This window comes from Crocuta crocuta, unplaced genomic scaffold (assembly GCF_008692635.1).
Source record: "Crocuta crocuta isolate KB4526 unplaced genomic scaffold, BGI_CrCroc_1.0 scaffold85, whole genome shotgun sequence".
NCBI lineage: Eukaryota > Metazoa > Chordata > Mammalia > Carnivora > Hyaenidae > Crocuta > Crocuta crocuta.
The window spans coordinates 4150198-4156197 of record NW_027530620.1 but is presented as its reverse complement, the minus strand read 5'-3'; the positions used below and the strand labels follow the sequence as shown (position 1 = coordinate 4156197).

General features: G+C 48.9%; 1 protein-coding gene across 1 annotated transcript in view; it reads left to right on the top strand.

The window, feature by feature from the left end:
- KANK4 (KN motif and ankyrin repeat domains 4) overlaps positions 1 to 6000 on the top strand; it is a 68381-nt gene that overhangs the window by 635 nt on the left and 61746 nt on the right. The window lies entirely within an intron of this gene.

The following is a 6000-nucleotide window of genomic DNA, read 5'->3' as shown; positions in this document are numbered from 1 at the left end:
CGGGGCTGGGCGCCCGGCCGCCGGCTCCCAGGGCGACCTGAAATCGAGCTCTTAATCTCCTATCTTTAGCAAAAGCCGGCCCCCAGTGTCTACCCTGGTATCCCTCGGCTCCTGGCTGAACTTTCCATAGCTCGCGTTGGGCCACGACCTTGGGTGGAGGCCATGGGGCCGCCCCGGGGGCGAGGGGACGGTGCACTCGCAGCGTAGGGCGCTTTCGTTGAGCCTGCAGGCTACCTGGTGAGATTCCTTCCTTCTCATTGCTCCCTTAAGGTCAAACCTTTGACCCTTAGTACTTTGTCCCTGTAGAGTCGCCCGTTACTTAGCATGGGAGTTGGAAAGGAGAGCCCATGGCTGGTACGCCAGGTCTGAATAAGCGCTTGCTCTGAGCATCTGCGAGGGATGCAAGAACCAGTGGTTTCAGTTCTCAAGAGACTTAGGGTGCAAGCCTGGAGGGCTAGGAAGAGGCATTTCCAGGAAAGGGAGGAGGAGATTTCCCCCTTCCTGAGGATGACCCTTCGCAGCCTGGGCAGAGTCCTGTTGACCACGTCCAGTCAGATGCAGCCGGTGACCAGGTGGAGGCCTGGGAAGAAAGCATCTTGAATTAAACACAGAACCTCCCTGGGGTGAAACCAAATGTGGGGTCTTTTGAACCGCTCAAGACATGCCACAGAACACAGAGCTACACATGGAAAAGTAGCAGGTTCCACTCTGATACTGCCCTTTCAGTAGAATCCTCCTGCCCGTGTCCAAAATTCCTCCTCACCAGACCATAAGGTGAGTTCTGGGGAATGTTAAAGGACACTGAGAATGGGGATGGCTCAGGGCCCATGTGGCCTGTGCCAGGCACCAGGCAAAGTAGTGGGACACAGAAAAGCAGAAAACAGGCACTGTCTGGCCTCGTGAAGCTTGCAGTCCAGTGACCAAGACCAACATGAATCAAATCACTTAAATTTAGAGTTAGAAACAGCGCTAACTTCTTTGAAAGGAAAGGGTCAGATACTATGAGGTTCTGTGATAGGTACAGAAGTTGCTCAGTCAGAAGGCTCATAGAAGTTAATTCGTTGAAGAGGATGGAGGAACAGTATGTGGGAAGGCCCTGAGGCCAGTAGCAGAGACCATTAGAAGGACTGTTTATTAAGGGATGACCAGGGGCCCGTATGGTAGGTATCCCATTGCCTGGGCCCATCAGTAATTTCCTTTCTCGGCCATAATAACAGGCAGTTGGAATCCCCCAGGCTGGGAGGACAGAAGGAGAGACGGTCAGGCAGGTGCCAGGCCCGTCCTCACACATGCACTTACTACCAGCACCTTGGTCAGACAGCCCGTGCCCACCCAGGGTGCCAAGGGGCAGCAGTTCTTTCCTCCGGCTGTTCCCTGTTGCCCACTGTGCTCACAACTAACCAAGGCGCCTGCCCAACATTTAGGAAGATTCATGTTGGAAGTGGTGGCGCATCCTGAGACGTTTAAAGCTAGAGTGAACTCTGTCTACGATGTAAAATTCTTTAGGATGGCTTCCGTGGCATTTCCTAATCTGGGCCCTACTGCCTTCCCTGACCCATTTCTGGTTCTACCACTCCCCCATCTCCCCACCATTGCACCCCCCTCAACAGCACCCTCTAGGTTTTAGTCAAGATTATACTTCAGGCAGCTCCTGGAACACACATTGTCTTTGCACATGCTGTCCTTTGCCTAAAATACTGTTCCTACATGTTCAACCCATGAGTGCATAGCCAGCTTTCAACTTCAATGTTAACTTTTTAAATGTTTCTATTTATTTGTGTGTGTGTGTGTGTGTGTGTGTGAGAGAGAGAGAGAGAGAGAGAGAGAGAGAGCAGAGGAGGGGCAGAGAGAGGGAGACACAGAATCTGAAGCAGGCTCCAGACTTTGAGCTGTCAGCACAGAGCCCGACGTGGGACTCGAACTCATCAACTACGAGATCATGACCTGAGCCAAAGTCAGATTCTCAATCGACTGAGCCACCCAGTCGCCCCTAAACTTCAACATGAAATGTAAGGTTTCACCACCACCACCACCATTACCACTATCACCACCACCAGTGCCATCCTAGAAGGCCTTTCCTGACCAGAGTCAATGCTGCCTCATCTGTGTTCTGAAGCTTCCTGGACATGCTTCTGTCACAGAGAGCATTAACTGCACTGAACATCAGAAAAGGAGACCTCTTCTGTCATACTTGTGCCTCAAGTCTAGCACAGAGGATACAGTGAAGGTGTTCAGTAAATGCTTATTGGATAAAAACGGTCTAGGCTAGTATTTCTTAACTTTTTTTTTTAGGGAGGGGAGGGAGTGTTACATATTATATCTTGGAGATTCGGATAACAATTATGGATACCATACTCGCCTCCGGATGCCTATAGTCTAAAATATCTTCTATACAATATCACTTGATTCACAGCCCTCTCATCACCTACTGACCCCATTTCCAGAACTTTGGACTTGAATTTTACAGGAAACAGAGGCCTAGTGAGGTACAGTGACTGCCTAAGCACCCACAGCGTGTTAACAGCATCCCCCCCCCCATCACTGCACTCCTCCCAACCCCCAGCTCCTGACTCCCAGGCCAGGGCTCCCTCCAGCTCTCTCTGCCTCTCTTAGCCAAGTAGCCTCCTTTCATCCCTGGCACCTTGTGAAGGCTGCTGTTTATGGCTGGAAGATGGATATTTTGGTTTTGCTTCAGTTCAGTAGCAGCCTAAGGTGTGACAGGGAGAAAAATCTTATTATGGGCAGAGTTGACAATTAGGAAGACAGATGGGCCATCTCCCTGGCCTGTTTGCTGCCCCTTGCCTGCAATGTTATTACATCTGTTTTAGCTAGAGGAGGGTCACGTGTGCTTCACAGTTATCTGCCGGGCCCTGGATCGGGTTGTGTGGGCCAGGTTTAGAAACGCTCTGGATCACTGGATCACTGGGATCAATGAGATCCGGGACCTAGCTCTGGGTCTTGTCAAGGGCTTCTTCCCTATAGAGCAAACTGTGGGAATGGATGAAGAGAATGGGGTTCTTGCTTCCTGCCCTTGGAGCTCTTGCTGGCCTGCTTCCTGCTTTCTGCAACAAAACATCTATTTCAGGTGATTGGGCCAATCGCTACCTTCTTATCTGTGGATCAGGATTTTCACTCGTTCAGTAATTCACTCACTCATCAAAACTGCACGGAGTCTCTGCTTTGTAGTAGGCACTGTGCTGATTCCAGTTTATGAGGAAGGGTCACCGTGCGAGCAGAGGATATAAGGCTCTGCTCTGTAGGGGGCAAGGAAGGAATAACTCATTCTAATTCAAACCAAACCTTGGGAGGTGTGGTAGGGAGGACAGTTAGGACTTCTTAATGCTGAGAACGTGCTCACTTTTTTTTTTAGGTTTATTTATTTATTTATTGAGAGAGAGACAGAGAACGGGGAAGGGGCAGAGAGAGGGGGGACAGAAGATCTGAAGCAGGCTCTGCCTTGACAGTAGAGAGCCCGAAGTGGGGCTCAAACTCACAAACTGTGAGATCATGACCTGAGCCAAAGTCGGACACTTAACCGCCTGAGCCACCCCGGTGCCCCTGTGCTCACTTCTAAAACTCTGGTCTCCTGCAAGTTATGTCATCTCTGAGGAGGACTGAATTTTCTTAACTGTAAAATGGGTGTGATAGCAAGCTTGTCTTGCTTATCTCTGGGCAGTGGTGCAAACACAGATATCACATCACAGATGGCAGATCCAGTCACTGCTGCATGGGAAACAGGCGCAGTTACACTATAATAGTAGCATGTATGTGTATCAAGCTCTGGCGCACGTAATCCTCAAGACAGTTATAGTCATAACCCCAGATGTACAGATGAGGAAAATGAGGCTCAGAGAGGTTAAATGACTTGCACAGGGCATGGAACTAATCAATGATGAGACTGAGATCGACAGATCTGTCTCTGGATATCAGACGGCCAGCCCCTTGGTGCTGTTCTATATCCGTTTGTGGAAATAGGCGTGCACTTGAAGGCCAGGGCTTGCCGGGATCGGAGCCTACATCTGTTGCCAACCAACTGTGTGATTTACAGCCAGACCCCTAACCTCTCTGTGCCTCGGAATGTTAATCTCCTAGACCCAGAGTTTAGACTAAGAGGCTTCTAATAGGCCTTCTGTGAACAGTTTCCAGTCTATATGGATAATATTTCAAAGTAGGATTAAAGGAAAGAAGAGGCCGTTCCACTAAAAATAGGCCTGTCGCAGTTTCTAGGATAAAATAAATGCTGCCTCAAGATTTCAAGTAGATGGTTAATGTGATATGCAGGCAGTTATAGATCGGTGGTGTCTGAGAAGTTGGCTGAATGTTCCTTCTCCAAGGGAAAGAAATGTATTTTCAAAAGGAATGTCTCACGGTCTTGCCCAAGCCCTTCGGGCCTGAGGCCTGGGCCCTGCCCCTCACGTAGATTTCTGGGGACACAGGCATTGTGGGAGAAAATATGAATTCCTATCCTTTCCCCCGTCATTATTTTTCCCTCAAAGTAAATAAAACTTACCGGCTGGATATATATATCTGCCTTTAATGTGGCTGTGGCTTTGCCCCCTTTGTGTGGAAGCACCCTTGTTGTCTGCTTTGGTATGTATTTCTAATTGTTTGCTCTGACGTCACGTGACAAGGGGCACAGAAATATGGCGGTGGGGAGAATAGGCTCCATGCAGAGATACAAGAGCAGCCTTTGATGCCCATCCCCCTCCACAGCCTGGTTTCTGCCCTGCAGCCAGAGATGCTGACTCTCAATGAAACCGATTTTGGTTTTCATAGCAGGGTACCAGGCGTCTGGGCTGTGTGTTTCCAGGTGCCCTGCTCATCTCCATTCCTCAACACCCACCCTCTTCGGCTGCAATAAGGCAGCCACCCTACTCTTGGGGAAGGGTTTAGAAGACAGGAACGTCAACTTGGGTAGTGGGTGAAAACAACCTAATATGGTCTGGGTCTACATTATTAGGTGCCATACTGAGTGTGTGTGTGGGGGGGGGGTCATTTTATCAGTAATGTTTAAGTTTTTTTTTAATGTTTTATTTTTAAGGGAGACAGAGCACAAGCAGAGAAGGGGCAGAGAGGGGCGAACAGAGGCTCAGAAGTGGGCTCTGTGCTGACAGCAGACAGCGAGATGTGGGGCTCAAACCCAAGATCATGACCTGAGCTGAAGTCAGGTACTTAACTGACTGAGCCACCCAGGCATGCCCCACTCTTTTTTTTAAAATTTAATTTTTTTTTTAATTTCTTTTTTAATTTTTTATTTATTTCTAGGAGAGAGAGAGAGACAGCGTGAGCAGGGGAGGGTCAGAGAGAGAGGGAGTCACAGACTCTGAAACAGGCTCCAGGCTCTGAGCTGGCAGTCAGCACAGAGCCCGACGTGGGGCTCGAACCCACGAACCACAAGATCATGACCTAAGCGAAAGTCGGACGCTTAACCGACTAAGCCACCCAGGTGCCCCATTTAATGTTTAAGTTTTTTAAGAGATTGTTTTTGTGTATCATTTGTGTGAATTTATTTATTTGTTTTTTAAGTTTATTTATTTTGAGAGAGAGAGAGACAGCGCATGTGCACATGGGGGAGAGGTAGAGAGAGGGAGACAGAGAATCTGAAGCAGGCTCCAGGCTCTGAGCTGTCAGCACAGAACCCGACGGGCTCGAACTCATGAACCACAAGATCAAAGTCGGATGCTTAACCTTCAAGCCACCCAGATGCCCCTCTGGGATTTTAAATAAATAAATAATGAAGGCTATCACCCCTCTGCTCCTCCTCAAAAACAAAAAAAAAGGGGGGGGGAAGGAGGAGGGTCAGAGAAGGGAAATGGCTTCATCACGTGCTGGCCCTGTGAGTCTGAGCAAATGACTCACGTTTACTGAACTTAAGCTTTTTCATCTTTAAAATGCTGTTGTTCTGATACAGAAAACAGGGACTCCCTAAAGCTGATTCGAATGAAGAGCAGGGGAGCTGTCAAATGCAGCACTGATATTTAAGAACAGTCCTGAATGGAA